At 41.6% G+C, this 19,334-nt stretch overlaps 1 protein-coding gene across 2 annotated transcripts in view; it reads left to right on the top strand.

The window, feature by feature from the left end:
* The first annotated feature begins 1,515 nt into the window (after positions 1 to 1,515).
* The window catches only part of LOC115166801 (D-glucuronyl C5-epimerase B), an 80,429-nt gene continuing 62,610 nt past the window's right edge, over positions 1,516 to 19,334 (top strand). For both annotated transcript variants that reach the window (XM_029720630.1, XM_029720629.1), the window contains exon 1: positions 1,516 to 1,703. The gene's annotated coding sequence lies outside the window, so the exon portion shown is untranslated. The remainder of the gene's footprint in view (positions 1,704 to 19,334) is intronic.

Here is a 19,334-nt window from a genome sequence, read left to right as displayed (position 1 = left end):
AAGGGTGGTGGGTGGACGATGCAGCCTAACCCTGTCTATGATGTTTACTGTTTATAAACATTTTCCACACATGATTACAATTCTATTGATCGATCTATTAGGCAAAGCACGTAATGATACGCTAACAAAGCATTTGTAACCTGCATTTGCCATGACTGAGCACCACCACAGATCCAGAAATATTGTTGTTTTATAATGCAAGAAGTCATGCTCTTATGAGAACCTGCTTCATTAGCTTAATTATAGCCTGCAGTCTACACACACAGAGACACACACACACACACGCACACACACAAAGTCACCTAATCTGTAGTAAACAAAAATACATTTGTTATTGATTTGCTTAATGCATTTTACATTGTGAATGTTTCATCTGGAGTAAATATGTCTGAAAATACCACAATTACCTCGCTGTTTCTCAGGTTAATGAGTACAGCTCCCAGCCCGGTTGTACACAAACAGAGTAGGACACACTTAAACATTGGTCTAGTGCTCCTTTTTTAAAAATGGGATTCTGGTACTGCTGTCATGAAATCAGATGTGTTGTACGTTTTCAGCCAGGTCACAGCCTATGTTGAACAGGGATGACTCAATACTTTTTTTCTTCTCAAATTAAAACAGGCCAAAAAAGAGCAACATGAGAACTCATATCACAACATGAGAACTCATATCACACAACATGAGAACTCATATCACACAACATGAGAACTCATATCACAACATCAGAACTCATATCACACAACATGAGAACTCATATCACACAACATAAGAACTCATTAAGGCTGCAGGTAGCCTAGTGGTTAGAGTGTTGGACTAGTAACTGAAAGGTTGCAAGATTGAATCCCCGAGCTGACAAGGTAAAAATCTGTCGTTCTGCCCCTGAACAAGACAGTTAACCCACTGTTCCTAGGCTGTCATTGAAAATAAGAATTTGTTCTTAACTGACTTGCCTAGTTAAATAAAGGTAAACAAAAAAAATAATATCACAACATCAGAACTCATATTAACAATGCCACTTGAGAGGATTCAACATAAGTTTAGTCTAATTATGCAGAAATTCAATGTTAGTGACTGAATACAACAGACTAGATCTTGGTCTCTGGATAGCAGGTAGCCATCGCACCTCTGCTAATATTCATACAGAGTTGTAGCATCCATCCACATTCCACAATATACCTTATAGCTGTAGTCATAATGAATCAAAACCTCCTTACCAGATCATTTTAAACTGAGGGCCATATATGATCACAATTTATGTTTTCACTGTTTTTGCTTTGAAGCATATTGAATGAAACATACTTTTATCCCATTTAGTTAAAATAACAGACAGATCACTTAAAACGACTGTATATGTGCATAACCGCGACCCCTAACGTCAGATATCTGAATCTGCCAATGAAAAAAAAACGATAATCTTCGATTTCATTGGCCATTGCCTTTCTCACCGGGGCCTCTCACTGGTTCGTCAAATCTCCACCCTCTCGTACTGTCTCGCGGTGTCAGAGTGCTAGCAGTGAGAAGTAGATGCGCGATTGCGTCCACATTAAATGTTGCGCGAAGGTAAGGCATACTGCCTCTTGTGAAAAGGAACATTCAGAGAGAAGCCAGCTATCTACCTAACCTGCACTGAAGTCATTGATTTCAGCATCCCTGGATATTCAGCACTATATCTGAACAGGACATTTATTGAGCTTTTGTCGAAGGTAAGTCACACGTCTTTCAGCATTCTCTGTTTATTATTGCCCATGTAATGCTAACGTCTGTTTGCAATAATTTTCCATTCTCCACATACACAGCCAGCTGCTAGTTAGGACAACCGTCATATGTAGTGCCTTGTTCAGACAGTATAGCAACGGAAATGGCTCTATTTGCCGTACTAGCTTGTTTGCTAGCTAAGTAGCTAGCTATCATTGTATTTGATAGGGTGCATTGAAGTTACATGTACAAGTTAGCCTGCCAGCTAGCTCGCTAGCTAACGTTACAGTAGTGAACTAGCCAGCAATGTTTTAAGATCTCAGCTGGCAGCTACGTTAGCTTCTTCTGGTAGACACACTCGTACAACCACAGCGGGTAACGTTAGCTAGCTAACTATATGTTTTGCAAGTTGCACAAAAACACTAACTAGGTATGTTGTTCAGTGTAAAGGGATAAAGAAAAGAAGGAAATCCACATTTGGGTAACTTAGCAGTGTTCACCCTCTTGACATTCTAGCCAGCTCCTGCTACGTGGCCAGGCTCTCATGCGTTCAACTCTGAACTTCAGAGTTTATTTCTAACTACCAGACAGTACAACAGGATAACTCAAGTGTTAATGTCTGTATAACCACCCAACCACAATCAAAGTAGATTTTTACCCTCCTCAGTCCAGTTTTAGAGTTTGGCTATGCCACCATAGATGAATTTGACTAGTTTTATACTAAGTGTCTTTTCAAATAGTCATCTTTAAAGCGAACTCTGGGATTTAAAAAAAGAGCAAATAACTCAGTTCTTTGTTAACACTGCCCTTGCATTTTAATGAGGACTCAACTATTTTGCCAGTTCACTTCACCTATTTTGTGATCCGAGTCACATTGCTATGTTTAGAAAGGACCCAAGATCTTTTTCCAATATTCATTCAATGCACTCCGGGTTTTTACAAATGGCAGGAAAGCCATTCAATCAGAATGTGTCATTGGACAGCAAGATATACCTACTTACTTTGTTGGAAGCTAATAGATTGCATTTCGTTAAAAGATGAGACATAATCATTTTAATCAGAAGATACTATTAACATGTAAATATTATGGTAACAGAATAAATAGCAGAATAACTGCAGATTAAATAATGCTGTCATTGAAAATTGTAAACCCAATGTATGGTACTGCCCCTTTCGAGAGCTAGAATAAATGTGGTACCCTAGTTTGTGATTCTCACCAAATACAGTATATTATCTCCTCACACTATTCAAACCCCACAATTGAATAAACAGTCTATGAAGCTCTCTTAGCCTATAGATCACATACTGCAAACCAATTATCTGAACTAAACTCCACATATTTTAAGGCATTTCTGTGCGTTCTTGACAATTGCTAATCAATATCCAAAACAGCAACAACAAAAAAATCCACAAACCTGCACATCATCTCTCTTTTGTGGCACTAATGTGAGGGTTTATGTCAGGGAAAACGGTGTTTCCGTAGTCTAGTGTGTGGTGCCGGAATAACGACATGTAATCCTGGGGAGATTTTTGTTGACATTACCCCAAAAAAGTGAAGCAAACCGAGCTCAGACCAGCTCTGAAGATTGTTTTGGTTCGCTTCGAGGGCTCTTTTGAGGGGTCTGAGTTCCTTTGGAATGTTCACACTACCATTTTTTTTGCAAACGGCATTGAGTTCACCAAAATTGTCTGAAAGGGACCAAGTGTGAAAACAATGTTTGGCACCCCTGATCTTTAAAAAGTAAACTGTCACACACCCCAGTCAATTCTATTCTATCCAGCCTCTTCACCAACTAAAGGATGTTCATCCAGCTTTACTTTGTCCTGTCAAACTGTTTCTGCAGTCTTGGATACAGTGACTTTTTGGGGCTTTTGTGTGCACTGGCTGAGCCCACTTGGCTTTTGCGACTGCATCTCTCTGGTCTGAGAAGCAGTTTTTGCTCTGTGCGCTCTAGCTAGCCTAATGCCTTCACAAAGTCAACACAATTTTACTTTTTCAACTTTTCTTTTGTTACAGCCTGAATTTTAAATGGATTAAATTGAGATTGTGTGTCACTGGCCAACACACAATACCCCATAATGTCAAAGTGGAATTATTTTTGTGTGTGTGTGTGTGTGTGTGTGTGTGTATATATATATATATATACATACACACACACACACACACACACAAAATAAAAAGCTGAAATGTCTTGAGTCAAGTATTCAACCTCTTTCTTATGGCAAGCTTAAATAAGTTCAGGAGTAAAAATTTGATTAACAAGTCACATACATTTGCATGGACTCACTCTGTGTAATAATAGTGTTTAACATTTATTTTATAATAACTGCCTCAGCTCTGTACCCCACACATACAATTATCTGTAAGGTTCCTCCGTCGAGCAGTAAATTTCAAACACAGATTCAACCACAAAGACCAGGGAGGTTTTCCAATGCCACGCAAAGAAGGGCACCTATTGGTAGATGGGTAATACAAAAAAAAGCAGACATTGAATATCCTTTTGAGCATGGTGAAGTTAATAATTACGCTTTGGAGGGTGTATCAATACACCCAGTCACTACAAAGATCCAGACGCCCTTCCAAACTCAGTTGCCGGAGAGGAAGGAAACCATTCAGCGATTTCACCATGAGGCCAATTGTGACTTTAAAACGGTTAGAGTTTAATGCTGTGACAGGAGAAAACTGAGGATGGATCAACAAGATTGTAGTTACTCCACAATACTAAACTAAATGACAGTGAAAAGAAGGAAGACTGTATAGAGTATAAATATTCTAAAACATGCATCCGGGTTCCAATAATGCACTAAAGTAAAACTCTAAAATGTGGCAAAGAAATTAACTTTTTCCTCAATACAAGGCACTATGTTTATAGCAAACCCAACACATCACTGAGTACCACTTCATATTTTCAATCATGGTAGTGGCTGCATCATGTTATGGGTATAATATTAATCGGCAAGGACTAGGGAGTTGTTTTTAGGATAAATAGAAACAGAATAGAGCTAAGCAGAGGCAAAATCCTAGAGTAAAACCGTGTTCAGTCTGCTTTCCAACAGACACTTGGAGACAAAATCACCGTGTGTGTGTGTGAATACATTCTTTAGGCACTGTTTAAGCCAAACAATGGTTTGGCCTTGGCAGTGTGCACTTTTGTCAGTGAGTCAGCGACTGTGATTTGTAGTTCACGTGTCCTTCCAAATCCATTTCAAAGTCCTCTCTCCAATGAGTGTCCTTTATCAGCACATTTTGTCATACTTTCTTGAATTATTCTTTCTGTGATTGAAGTGCAGAGCTAGCTGATGCTGAAAGGAACGGTGCATCAGTTGCTATTCAGACTTCCAAAAGAGACTCATCAGTGGAAATGCCTTTTCATTCATAAGCACTTTTTAAAAGACCTGGGGACTACATATTCTCTGGAAATGTGATGAATAATGGGCGCATTGGGTTCAGAGTTTAATTAGAGATTTCTGTTGCAGCCAATGTTCCCTCTAAGCTGTGCGCGCACACGCAGCAGTCCCGAGACGTGCATCTCCCTGGGACTGCAGTGCAGAAATATCAGCCCACAGAGAGTCGCTTGAGATTAAACTTCACTCAACTTTCTAGAGCAGTGGTCACCAACCGTCAAACATTTCTGTAAAAACCCTGATGATAAGTCCTTGTTTCTTTTTAAAAATGTATTTGTCTCCTGCTGTTGGCGGTAGGTGCACCCGGGTTGGGGAACGGTTGCCATTTTGAACCATTTCATGTGTCTGAAGGTACAAACTCTCCCTTCCCGGCGGGCCCAGAGAGCAAATCAAGTGCATTAAAGGCCTACCGCTGTCCAATCAGTTGGCTCAGATGATCGTGTCTGCAGTAACGTCACAGGCATTAAAGAAAGCTAAAGAAAAGTTGGTACTGTGAGATTTCAAAATGTTTAAAACCATGAGAGGCTCAGTGAATACAGCAAAGAGCTGCTGTTTTTATGACTGAGTTTAAGTTCTTACTCAGCACTGTCAGCACTTTGTATTCAACACTTATTTATAAGCCATGAAATGTGTGTTCTTCCTATTTCCACTCAATGCTACAACAAGCAGTGCAGTAGTAATGAATGAGTAGGAAAGTGTATCGATAGGCTTGCGTTGTTTGGGTCTTTTAATATCAAGGAATATTTCACTTTCTCTGTTCATAGGAGTAACAACATGAATTTGTGCATGAAGCAGAAATAATGCAGTGCGACTCGAGTTTCGCCATCAGCTGGAAGACGGTGTCTCTTTTTGTGTATGAAAGGTAAAGTGGAGGGGTGTTGAGAGGCGGACCCTCAGTCTGCTGCTCTCACCCTCCGCTGAGAATGACCATCCGATGCAGGCACCATCAGCAAAGTATTTAAATATATGCTCACTGAGCTGTGCTTCACAAGTAATACAGCATATCTATTACAGGTGTGATCATATAGCCTACCTCAAATATTGAATTATAAACTGTGTGGTTCGAACCCTGAATGCTGATTGGCTGACAGCCGTGGTATATCAGACTATATACCATGGGTATGACAATTTTTATTTTTACTGCTCTAATTACATTGGTAACCAGTTTATAATAGCAATAAGGCACCTCAGAGGTTTGTGGTATATGGCCAATATACCACGGCTAAGGGCTGTATCCAGGCACTCCACGTTGCGTCGTGCATAAGGACAGCCCTTAGCCGTGTTATATTGAACAAATACATTTTAAATTCAGTTTTTCACAATTCCTGTCATTTTAATCCTAGTAAAAATTCCCTGTCTTAGGTCAGTTAGGATCACCACTTTATTTTAAGAATGTGAAATGTCAGAATAATAGAATTGATTTATTTCAGCTTTTATTTATTTCATCACATTCCCAGTGGGTCAGAAGTTTGCATACACTCAATTAGTATATGGTAGCATTGCCTTTAAATTGTTTAACTTTGGTCAAACGTTTCGGGTAGCCTTCCACAAGCTTCCCACAATAAGTTGGGTAAATTTTGACCCATTCCTCCTGACAGCTGGTGTAACTGAGTCAGGTTTGTAGGCCTCCTTGCTCGCACACGCTTTTTCAGTTCTGCCCACACATTTTCTATAGGATTGAGGTCAGGGCTTTGTAATGGCCACTCCAATACCTTGACTTTGTTGTCCTTAAGCCATTTTGCCACAACTTTGGAAGTATGCTTGGGGTCTTTGTCCATTTGGAAGACCCATTTGTGACCAAGCTTTAACTTCCTGACTGATGTCTTGAGATGTTGCTTTAATATCTCCACATCATTTTCCTTTCTCATGATGCCATCTATTTTGTGAAGTGCACCAGTCCCTCCTGCAGCAAAGCAACCCCAAAACATGATGCTGCCACCCCTGTGCTTCACTGTTGGAATGGTGTTCTTCGGCTTGCAAGCCTCCCCCTTTTCCTCCAAACATAACGATGGTCATTATGGCCAAACAGTTCTATTTTTGTTTCATCAGACCAGAGGACATTTCTACAAAAAGTACGATCTTTGTCCCCATGTGCACACCGTAGTCTGGCTTTTTTAAGGCGGTTTTGGAGCAGTGGCTTCTTCCTTGCTGAGCTGTCTCAGGTTATGTGGATATAGGACTCGTTTTACCTATGGATATAGATACTTTTGTACCTGTTTCCTCGAGCATCTTCACAAGGTCCTTTGCTGCTGTTCTGCGATGAATTTGCACTTTTCGCAGCAAAGTACGTTCATCTCTAGGAGACAACGCGTCTCCTTTCTGAGCGGTATGACGGCTGCGTGGTCCCATGGTGTTTATACTTGCGTACTATTGTTTGTACAGATGAACGTGGTACCTTCAGGCGTTTGGAAATTGCTTCCAAGGATGAACCAGACTTGTGGAGGTCCACAAATTATTTTTTCCCTATGTCTCAGCTGATTTCTTTTGATTTTTCCCATGATGTCAAGCAAAGAGGCACTGAGTTTGAAGGTAGGCCTTCAAATACTTCCACAGGTACACCTCCAATTGACTCAAAGATGTCAATTAGCCTATCAGAAGCTTTTTTAAAGGCATAGTTAACTTAGTGTATGTAAACTTCTGACCCACTGGAATTGTGATACAGTGAAATAATCTGTCTGTAAAAAATTGTTGGAAAAATGCCTTGTGTCATGCACAAAGTAATGTCCTAACTGACTTGCCAAAACTATAGTTTGTTAACAAGAAATTTGTGGAGTGGTTGAAAAACGAGTTTTAATGACTCCAACCTAAGTGTATGTAAACTTCTGACTTCAACTGTACCACACCACCTTGTGCCTTATTGCTTGAATATAATAAAAAAGTCTCTCACAACAATGCACTGGCAGGAAAGACAGTATGCAGTGATAATTGGCCAAAGTTTACTGCACAAACCTTATTACTACAGTACTGTTTTTAATTGGTTAATGTTGCGTAGCCTACGTTTTTTTAAGTCATGTTAATACATCTAAGCGGTAGATCTCAGCTTGCATTTTGACTCTGTGATCTTGACTCAGGAAAGGTTGGCGACCACTGTTCTAGAGTTTTCCCTGTTAACGCTATCAAAGTTTCCCTTTACTGTGGCAATTGTGATCGACTCAACGCAATGTTAGCCACTTTCAATGCAACACTACCCAAATCAAAATACATTTACTGTAGGCAGAAAGCATCAGAGTAGGACTCTATTGCATTGACATGCACTACTCAGCCCGTACTCTACACAGACCTATGCTGCAGTAGGCATATAGGCAAATAGACTGTTGCCATATATGGATGTGTGCCATTTACTTTGAACTAGACTGTGTTTACAGCATGATCGGTCGTGAGTAAATGCTTTTGTTTTGTGCACATTTTGTTCATATATTTTGCTAGTTAGTGAGTTAATAACCAAGTTACAAATAATTTGTAGTCAGCAATAGGGGAGTGATTGCATCCTACAAGAGCACAAAACGTATGCGTTTCTAGACATCTTTGAAAAGCGAGTCAGGTAAAGACTTTTTTTTTTTAATTAAAAAAAAAAAAAAAAAATCTTAAAGGGGCAGTGCTGTATTGAGAGACTTGAAATAAGCTATGCCAACAGGCAGAGGGTAACTGTTTTATTCTCTGTAATAATGGTATGGGAATAATAATGCATTTTATTTTGTAAAGTTGTTTCTTGCATCAAACAACATTTTCAGTCACCTTGGCCACTGTTAAAACTAACTTAAAGTGGGTACACCCTCAGTGTTCAGTCAACGGGCTTGAAGTTGCACTGAATTTTCACTATGTTCAAGTTTGCGCTCAGCATACTTTACATTTTCTCAGTGCTGGAAAAAAATTAGAGGTTACATTGGCCTCAACCCTGTCTAGTTTGCAGTGTTGTCTGATCAAGTCGCTTCACCTCAGCAGTTTACAGGACTTGCTGCAGCTGCTTCCCCTTCAGGTCAGGCATGGCTCTAGAAAGAATTTGCCTGAATGAAATGCATAGTCCTTTCCTGTCATTGCTTAATCAGGTCCTGTCTGAAACGTGAATATGGAAAGATCTGCCTGTCTTGACAAGAGCAGGATAGTCAACCACAGCTGTTTTCCTTAGCAAGTGTCTGCAAGCTCTGTTGTTTCAGTGGGATGAACTTCTGGACCACATTGGTCTGAGCGGATATTGTTTCTGTGTTCATACAAGAATTCTTACAACTCTTATGCATGGTGCTGAATTGACTGTTTTGCTAATTCTCTTGAGCCTGGCTCCACCTCTAATTGAGGTTTTTCAATATTTTAGATGTTGCGAACACACTAAATTGTAATTCCTGCATTTATTTAGAAACGAATGCATTTATTTAGAAACTAATGCATTTACAGCTTTGATTAATGCAGCATCAGTGCTAAGTTGATTCAACAGCAATCTTTAGTTCTGGGGCAAGTGTTCAGTTATTACAAAGCTTTTTTTTTCTCTGTGGCTCTCTGTGCTATGTGAAGTAGACCTGTATTAAGGGTGCAGTAGCTGGAGAGGCAGGTGCTGATTGCAGCCAGAGGATCCAGCTACTTTACGAACAGTGGACAAATGGCCTCTACTCTACTTCTCCAGTCAGCTGCTGGAGTCATCTCTTTCCTCAAGGGGCTCGGCTTTGGGCGCATCAGGGCAAAATGCTGAATTATTTTATAAAGTCATTGGGAATACATGGGCCTTTTGATGTGCTTTAGTGGTGGCAGGTAGCCTAGTGGTTAGAGCGTTGGACTAGTAACCGAAAGGTTGCAAGATCGAATTCCCGAGCTGACAAGGTAAAAGTCTGTCATTCTGCCCCTGAACAAGGCAGTTAACCCACTGTTCCTAGACCATCATTGAAAATAAGAATTTGTTCTTAACTAACTTGCCTAGTTAAATAAAGGTGTAAAAAAAAAAATATAATAATTTAAAAAAAAAAGTTAACCGAAAAGTAATGTTTGAAACATGTAGGTGAGGCTAGCTAGTCGCTAGGACTACATCAGGCCCAATGTTAAAGGCCTGGCCTGTAGTCTATTTTATTTTAAATGTTGCTGTTATTTCAGTCATGTTATTCAGACTACTTGAGGACTGGAATAGACTACGTAGGTGGTTAATGCCCCCAGTGTCTGAACAGATGTGAAAAGCAACATTAGCCAGAACACTAGGCTACATGCGTGAGGAACACAGGTTCTGTAGGCTAAATGGTGTGGGGGAATGTAGTGTTCAGGGAAGTGTTGAACAAGCTTATGTTATCTCAGCATACCACCCCATTCTATTGGGAGCAGTTATCATCTTGGCTAAATTAATGAATGATAAGTTGGGCTGATTATCAGACTGTCAAAAAGTAAGCTAATTATAGTGTGTGTGTGTGTGTGTGTGTGTGTGAGGCTTTTGTATCAGCTGCATTGCATTAGCCTAAAGAGAGACGGTACTGTCTAGCTTCCTGCCACAGATATACACATTTCTTCTGTTTTTCCCCTTTTATTGTTTGAAGGAGTCTTGGTAGTTCTACTTCCTGTTCCGTAGCTTTGGAAAGCAACCCTCAACAATGGGCTGCTTTTATGAGCTTTGAAAAGTGGCAGCTGAAGAAATTGTATTGAAGGAATGCTAACATTTCTGTGCCCTGAGGAGATGCCATTGTCTCTGGGGTGTTTGCCTGCCACCCATCAAACAGAGTCCTAAAGCAGACTGAGTGGCTTTATGACACTTGTTTGGCTTTGTCCTGCCCTGTGGTGGTTTGCTGGGAGGTTATCAGAGGTGGGGCGTCTGGGGCCAGGCCCTACTGGAGCACACTAGGAAATCCTCTGTCATGTCCTTTTGGGATGTGGCAGTGCTTGAACTTCTCCCTTCCTGTTTTCTGGCTAAATTGCGTTTCAAGGACCCACGACCATGTTAACTCGTGCTCTTAACAAATTGTTCCATCGGCTTGTTTTCAGTAAGCCTTACCTACACGGTGTCGACCCTAAGTCATTGTCATCAGTGACAAGTGTATCTAGCGAACAACCAAACCATTATTTAAACATAATACAACTTAGTATGCTGCAGTGGTTTAAATATCCAATTTTAACAATATAACAGCTTTTTCACTAATGTATTTATGAACTTGAATTAACCCAAATCTCTTGGAAATGTAAAAGTCCCCCTGTCAAGGCTGTCTTTCAGGGAAGTCTTTTGAATACTGCATGAATAATTAGAGAAATGGGCTTGGTCCTAGCAGCAGTGTAGCCTAATAATGATGCAGCATTTTTACTAACATTCCTAAATCTCTTCTTATTGTCTAGGTTGTATGGAAACGTGAGTTGTAGCTGTAATCAGTGGCTCATGTGACTTCTGTCTTGGTAGTTACAATAATTCCACGTTTCAACCCGTAGCCTACACACACACTCATCAGCAACCCTGCTTCCAAGAGCGACAGTTTACAACCAATGAAACCAACCTCGTCCACTCATAATTAGCACTTAGCAGTATGTCTTGATAATCGCGAGTCTCACCTGCAGTGCCTTGATAAGATGCAGAACTTTCCCTCCCGTTCTCCTTTAACTTTCGCTAAAGCTTTGGGGAGTCTGCCAAGCCCACCAAGTGCTTTGATTAAGAGGCATATGATATTTCAGTGGACTAATTATACTGTAAGGTGCAAGGGAATTTTTAATAGGGAGTTTGGCTGAGAACAGGTCTCAAGCACAAAGGAAGCTGAAGTGAAATGGGAAGAAGTAAATTGGCCTTCACCGATTTTCAGAACGCCTTTTCCGCTGTCTTTTTGTTTTACTGCAGCACCTCTTAATGAGCGTCCGTAGGAGCCGTTCCATGTAATTTCAGCAAGCCATGACACCCACCATCTCAGACCATACTATTTATATTATTACAAGTAAAACTAAATGCATGCTCTTCAACCAATCGCTGCCTGCACCTGCCCGCCCATCCAGCATAACTTCTCTGGACGGTTCTAACTTAGAATTTGTGGACAACTACAAATACCTAGGTGTCTGGTTAGACTGTAAACTCTCCTTCCAGACTCACATCAATCATCTCCAATCCAAAGTTAAATCTAGAATTGGCTTCCTATTTCGCAACAAAGCATCCTTCACTCATGCTGCCAAACATACCCTCGTAAAACTGACCATCCTACCAATCCTCGACTTCGGCGACGTCATTTACAAAATAGCCTCCAATACCCTACTCAACAAGCTGGATGCAGTCTATCACAGTGCCATCCGTTTTGTCACCAAAGCCCCATATACAACCCACCACTGCGACCTGTACTCTCTCGTTGGCTGGCCTTCACTTCATAATCGTCGCCAAACACATTGGCTCCAGGTCATCTACAAGACCCTGCTAGGTAAAGTCCCCCCTTATCTCCGCTCACTGGTCACCATAGCAGCACCCACCTGTAGCACGCGCTCCAGCAGGTATATCTCTCTGGTCACCCCTAAAGCCAACTCCTCCTTTGGTCGTCTCTCCTTCCAGTTCTCAGCTGCCAATGACTGGAACGAACTACAAAAATCTCTAAAACTGGAAACACTTATCTCCCTCACTAGCTTTAAGCACCAGCTGTCAGAGCAGCTCACAGATCTCTGCACCTGTACATAGCCCATCTTTAATTTAGCCCAAACTACTACCTCTTCCCCTACTGTATTTATTTATTTTATTTATTTTGCTCCTTTGCACCATATTTATATTTTAACTTTTAACTTTCTTCAAACTACAAATCTACCATTCCAGTGTTTTTCTTGCCATACTTTATTTACTTTGCCACCATGGCATTTTTTGCCTTTACCTCCCTTATCTCACATCATTTGCTCACATTGTATATAGTCTTATTTTTTTCTACTGCATCATTGATTGTATGTTGTTTTACTCCATGTGTAACTCGGTGTTTTTCTATGTTGTCGAACTGCTTTGCTTTATCTTGGCCAGGTCGCAATTGTAAATGAGAACTTGTTCTCAACTTGCCTACCTGGTTAAATAAAGGTGAAATAAATAAAATAAATACATTTTCATCATGAGCAAAAGCAAATGGCTCTCTACCCAAAGTTGCAAATAAATTGTTGTGATCTGTTCAATAAACATGAGACCAGTGACATTTATAAAAGGGTGTGGCAGTAGCAGGAACAGTGGCATCTAGTGGGCAAAACCTGGTATTTTCACACATTTTTGTTAAATAATGCAAGCGACTTCAATGGTCAGAACAGGGGAAAAACCACCAGGTTAACAGGGAATACATTACATAGTATGACGAAACAATACTCCAAGCCGTAGCTCCATACTACTTGTTAGACATGGGGAACTGATAATGGTTGTTGGGGAGGGATTGGCATGGGGAGGGTCCATGGGTGGCTTTTGATCATGTTATTGGATTGCTCATGACTTACAATAATTATGGTCCAAATTGGATGGTAGGTACTATATTTATTGAGTTCTATAAATTAAAAGGACCAATTTGGGTGTAATCAATTGGCTTATTTTCTCAGACCAAATTATATTTCAACCAAATAATGTTTCAGGAATGTTAATCTTATTTCTAACTACAGGAACAATTTCAACATGACCTGTAGCCATCTTCAAAGGAGATTTAGAAAAAATAGGAACACGACTCCTGGTAAGACTGTGGGCCTGTGCAGGCCTGGCCAACTAGCTGGGTCTCATTTGGTTGCCTCAGGACCTCTACTCTAAAATGTTGGGTCACTGGCCTGTTCCGTGGCTGCCTTTAAAAAAAAAAAAACATTTATAGGCTCACTGTCAACCAGACACTAATAGGTAGACTCATAATCTGCCCCAATGCTTCAGTCACTTGAGTCGGCTCATTGAGGGGGTTTAGTCTCTGATACCGTGAGTGGAGCGTTAAGCCAGGCGCCCCATCGAGACTAATAATAGTGTAGTGCTGGAAGGCCCTGCCCTACTTTGGCTCCTAGCTGGACACTTCCTGGAGCCTGCAGCCCTCTGGTACACAAGTCACTCCGGTCATTTGGATGGCTGGGTTACTGGCTAACTAACATTGCTGTCAGCAAGACTGCTAAAATGGATCATCCAACTGGGCTTCATTCAGCCCTGCCATTAAAGTTCAACACAGTTGTGGTAAAACAAACGTGCAAAGTTTTCTGTACTTTGCAAGAACCAAAAGGAGCCATGAATATAAACGCTCTAATGGATTGGAGACATTTTGAGAGATCGATAAAACCTGAAAGCCAGCAAAGGTTTTACGGTGCCCTCGCAATCAATACGCTGCCTGTGTTGCTGGTTTGAAAAGGGCAACACAGACAAACAGGGTTAACGGTGCAAAGTTTACCCAGTTCTTGAGGAGTGGATACTTTTGAGGGGGTGGAATTTAGCAAGAGGCGAGATCTGTTTGCTGTGGATGGTTTCCATAAGAGTTCCCCGGTCAGTTCATTTGTTGAGTCACAATGGGGGTGTGACGATCCCTATTGATAGTTAATTTGATGCGTCTCCATGACACATGGCTCCAGTTTCCAATAGTGTCTAGAACAGTAGTTAATAAATACATGACGGATGCAGAAAAGACTAGGGGAAGTATTTTAAACTGCTCATGATGTCTCCAGTGTGTTCTGTTTTGAACTGAAGCATGCAAGCCTGCATTCAAACTGTGGAAGTTACTCCCATATCCTGATTTCACGTGTGCATGGATGACTCCCCATCTCGCCACTTCATTGTACAATGGTCTTTCTGTTGAGGCCCTTTTGCTTTAGGGCCACTTTGTCACCCCGGAACGACAGCAGAGCTTCTGGGAGCCAAGAGATGTCAGGAAGGGCTAGGCCATTATTGTCTCATCAGAGAGAAAATATGGGCTTGAGAAACTAGACACTTTCACCCACAGACTTCTGTTTTCTGAGTGGTTTCTGTGTAGTCAATGGGCATTCATATCACATTTTAATGTTGATTTAATGGGTGATTAATGATTAACATTTTTGAACAGCGCTTGGTGGTGATTTTTTTTTAATGGAGCTGTTGATGACATGGTGCAACATCCCATAGTCAGCTGATTCAGTGTGGTGGTGACCATGCATCATTGAGAGCCTCATTTAATTCAAACAGCTGTCCAATCATTTCTATATATTTTGTACTGAATAGTTCCTTTTTATAACTGCTGTATGTTGTCTTCCTAAATATTACCATGGAGTAGCCTAAATATGTGACATTGCTCATTTTGCTATCATCATGGGTCTTGGTGAAATACAAAGTATTACACAACTTTGTAAGACAGACTATTTCCTCTTTCGAAAATCACTTGTTTTCCCTAATGCCATTTTTTTCTGAGTACTGGCTCTTGGAAATGTGGTGTCACTGTTACCACTGCTGTCTGTAGAGGGTGGTCTCCATGCTATCTGTCAGCCTGACCGTTAACCCCCTCGCTGGGGCCCCTCAGGGCACCGTTGACCATGGCCCAGTTCAGTCCTAAACCAGACGGCACTAATGCTCCTCGACCCGGGGTGCTCTAATCCTCAGACGCCCCCCTTCCCCTGCAGCCCCAGCAGCCACATCAACAAAGAGCTGGCTTCAGCACCCCGGCACCAAGACCAACAGAGATGGACTTGTGCTCCCATCCTATTATTCACTGTACTCTCATTATGGCCAGTAGTGAATGGAGGGGGCTTTTAGAAAAATGTGTCTGTGCTGCCTTCGGGGCTAGACTTCCTGGTCGATGCCAGTGTTTGTGCAATAGCCTGAATGTCCAGACAGGCTTACAGGGACTAAGGTGGGGGTGCTCTCTCTGAGGATTGGGAATATCTGGTTTGCTGCTACTGAGCCAATGGAAAGCTTGCAGCTCTCCCTGTTGCCCTGTGGTCTGCTATGACAGACACTGCCATGAGGAGTAGTGGCTATGGACACACGCCCACACAGACACACACTGTGGTGTTGGCCTGTGGAGTCACACTGCTGCCTTGCCAGGATGGTCCTCTCAGGCACTGTCTCAGGTCTGTTTAGGAGCCCATTCAGCTGAATGTATAGAGGGGTGTTCCGGAGTGTCAACAGAGGTCCATATGACCCTCATGTCATACTAACTGGCTGAGAGCCTTCACTTTGTTTTCACTCTGTTTTGATCTCAATTTTCTGTCTTTCAGTTGTTCAAACAATGATAGGAGAATGGATTGGAGCGTAGATCAGTTGTTGGCATTAAAAGTGGAAAACCATGTTTGTCTTGCCTGTTCTTGGCATTGTTGCTGTTTTGACAACAGCCAATAGGAGGAGTACAGTGCATTGGGAAAGTATTCAGACCCCTTGACTTTTCCCACATTTTCCACATAGCCCTTTTTCCACAGCCCTTTTCTGAAATTGATGTTTAAATTATGTATTTTTCTCAATCTATGCACAATACCCCATAATGATAACTAGGTTTTCAGAAATATTTGCTAGTGTATTAAAAATAGAACATCTATAAGTATTCAGACCCTTTGCTCTGAGACTCAATTGAGCTCTGGTGCATCCTGTTTCCATTGATCATCCTTGAGATGTTTCTACAACTTGATTGGGCATGATTTGGAAAGGCGCGAACACACCTGTCTATATAAGGTCCAACAGTTGACAGTGCATGTCAGAGCAAAAACCAAGCCATGTCGTCAAAGGAATTGTCCATAGAACTCTGAGACAAGATTGTGCTGAGGGACAGGAAGAAGTTTGTACCACCAAGACAATTCCTAGTGTCTGGCCAAACTGAGCAATCGGGGGACAAGGGCCTTGGTCAGGGAGGTGACCGTGAACCTGATGGTCACTCTGACAGAGCTCCAGAGTTTCTCTGTGGAGATGGTTGTCCTTCTGGAAGGTTGTCCCATCTCTGCAGCACTCCACCAATCAGGCCTTTATGGTAGAGTGGCTCGACGGAAGCCACTCCTCTCTAAAATGCAAATGACAGCCCGTTTTGGGTTTGCCAAAAGGGACCTAAAGGACTCTCATACCAGGAGAAACAAGATTGAACTCTTTGGTCTGAATTGCAAGCATCACATCTAGAGGAAACCTGGCACCATCCATCCATCTGGTGAAGCGTGGTGGCAGCCTCATGCTGTGGGGATGTTTTTCAGCGGCAAGGACTGGGAGATTAGTCAGGATCAAGGGAAAGATTAACTTAGCAAAGTGCAGAGAGATCCTTGATGAAAATCTGTTCCAGAGCGCTCAGGACCTCAGACTGGGGCAAAGGTTCACCTTCCAACAGGACAACGACCTTAAGCACATAGACACGTCTCAATGTTCTTCAGTGCCTCAACCATAGCCCGGACTTGAACCCGCTTAAACATCTCTGGAGAGACCTGAAAATAGCTGTGCAGCGATGCTCCCCATCCAACCTGACAGAGCTTGAGAGGATCTGCAGAGTAGAATAGGTGTGCCAAACTCGAGTCTGTAATCGCTGCCAAATGTGTTTTAACAAAGTACTGAGTAAAAGGTCTGCATATTTATGTAAATGTGATATTTCAGTGTTTTAATACATTTGCAAAAAATTCTAACCATCTTTTGCTTTGGAATTATGGGGTAGTGTGTGTGTGTGTGTGTGTATAGAGAGGAATGTTTTTTTTTTTTTTATCCATTTTTGAATAAGGCTGTAACGTAACAAAATGTGAAAAGGTCTAGACAACAGCCAATGAGTGGAGTATGTCTAGACCTACACATGTTCCATCATTCTCTATTCATGCTCAGATTCAAATGATACCTGGACAAGCAAGCACACAAAAGGAAAAGCTTTCATTGTCATTTTGAAATGGTCTCCATGTCAATGTTCCCTGTTATCTTGTAAAATGGCAACAAGTGGGTACAGTAGGCTATCTGTAAATGGCTGTTAGCCTGTTGAGGGTTGAGGCGGGTGTCTGGGGAGGTCGTGCATTGTAAGGGCGTGAATGTTAAAACGTAAAAAATACCTAACCCAAAAAGTTTTTACCGTAGCATAGTCGGTGAACTATTGCTACCATGTACGACTGGGGAGGATCTGTCGCAACCATGTACTAGGGATGTGACGAATGGGGTGTCGTCCTTTCAGATTGTTAAGCATTACTGTACCTCAATTCCACCTTGCAACGTTTGCTGCATTTCCTTCTCATTTAACTTCTGTGTTGCCATACAGGACTTTGCCTGTCGTCGCCTGCCTCTGCCATTTTTCCAACTGTTAACGATGTGGTGGAGAGTCGACTCCAAAGTAATTGATTTCTCGACTCCTTGCAGGTCGATTCCCATTTCCAAGTGAAAATTAAATTCATCTGGGAATCGACTCGTAAGAGTCAGTGTTTTTGGAATGGAGGAGAAGGATTAGTTGTCGTACTTCTGAGAATACTACCACTTGTTTCAGAGCGAGCTAGTGAGTGTTTCAATTAGATGGCACAGCCACAGTCAAAATTGTCTATATCATGAAAATTCATAAACTATGTGCTTTTTTTTGTTTTCATTTAAGGTTAGGCTAGCAGTGTGATTGAGATTAGGTTTAAAATCACATGTTGGGTTTCCCAAGGCACTGCTAGAGGCATCACTACAGACATGTGTTTTTCCATTTGTCACATCCCTAGTGCATGGTAGCGACAGCGACAGATCCTCTCCAGACCTTTAGCTCACTTCCTGCCACCGGGAACTCCTGCCTCGACCTTTAGCACCCTCCAAGCAGCAGGTTGTCAGGGGCGATATATTAAAAACCTCCAGTCATCCAGAAACAAGGTGGAAGAGTGCTCATGCCTAAACCACATGGCGGCCCTCCTCTCCTCAGCAGATAGAGCTTAGTGATCCTCCACACACTGTCTATTAGCCTGTACGTGCCTATGTTAAATCCAGAACGGAATGCCAAACATCCTGAGAAGCCATCACTGATTGTAAACATTGCTTAGTGTCTTGTGTTTTAATATCATTGGTTGAACTTTATTTGACATGTAGGCCAATGTTTTAATGACATTTTAGCTCATCACTACACTACTGATACTTTACATATGCAGACCATTGCTCAATATCAAGTGTTAGGATAGTCATTATTAGGATTTGTTGGCATTATTTGCAGCGACTCTTTGATGTTTCTCCTAAGCGAGGAAAGCGCTTATGCAAATATGACCTGTGTCATGGGAAGGACAGCGGTAGGGCTTCATAAGTGAATAACGACGCAATTATTTTTCATCCATTTGATAACACATGGAGCCAGTATAATAAAATGTCCCTCGGCAGCCATTTTCCCTCCACCATCATGAGCGCCACCCACTCCCACTGTAGAGTCTGAAATGATGCCTCGTTAAATAGTTCTAATAGCCGC

Source organism: Salmo trutta, chromosome 29 (assembly GCF_901001165.1).
Source record: "Salmo trutta chromosome 29, fSalTru1.1, whole genome shotgun sequence".
NCBI classification, from domain to species: domain Eukaryota; kingdom Metazoa; phylum Chordata; class Actinopteri; order Salmoniformes; family Salmonidae; genus Salmo; species Salmo trutta.
The sequence above is the reverse complement of the archived record's forward strand: the minus strand, read 5'-3'. Positions and strand labels throughout refer to the sequence as shown.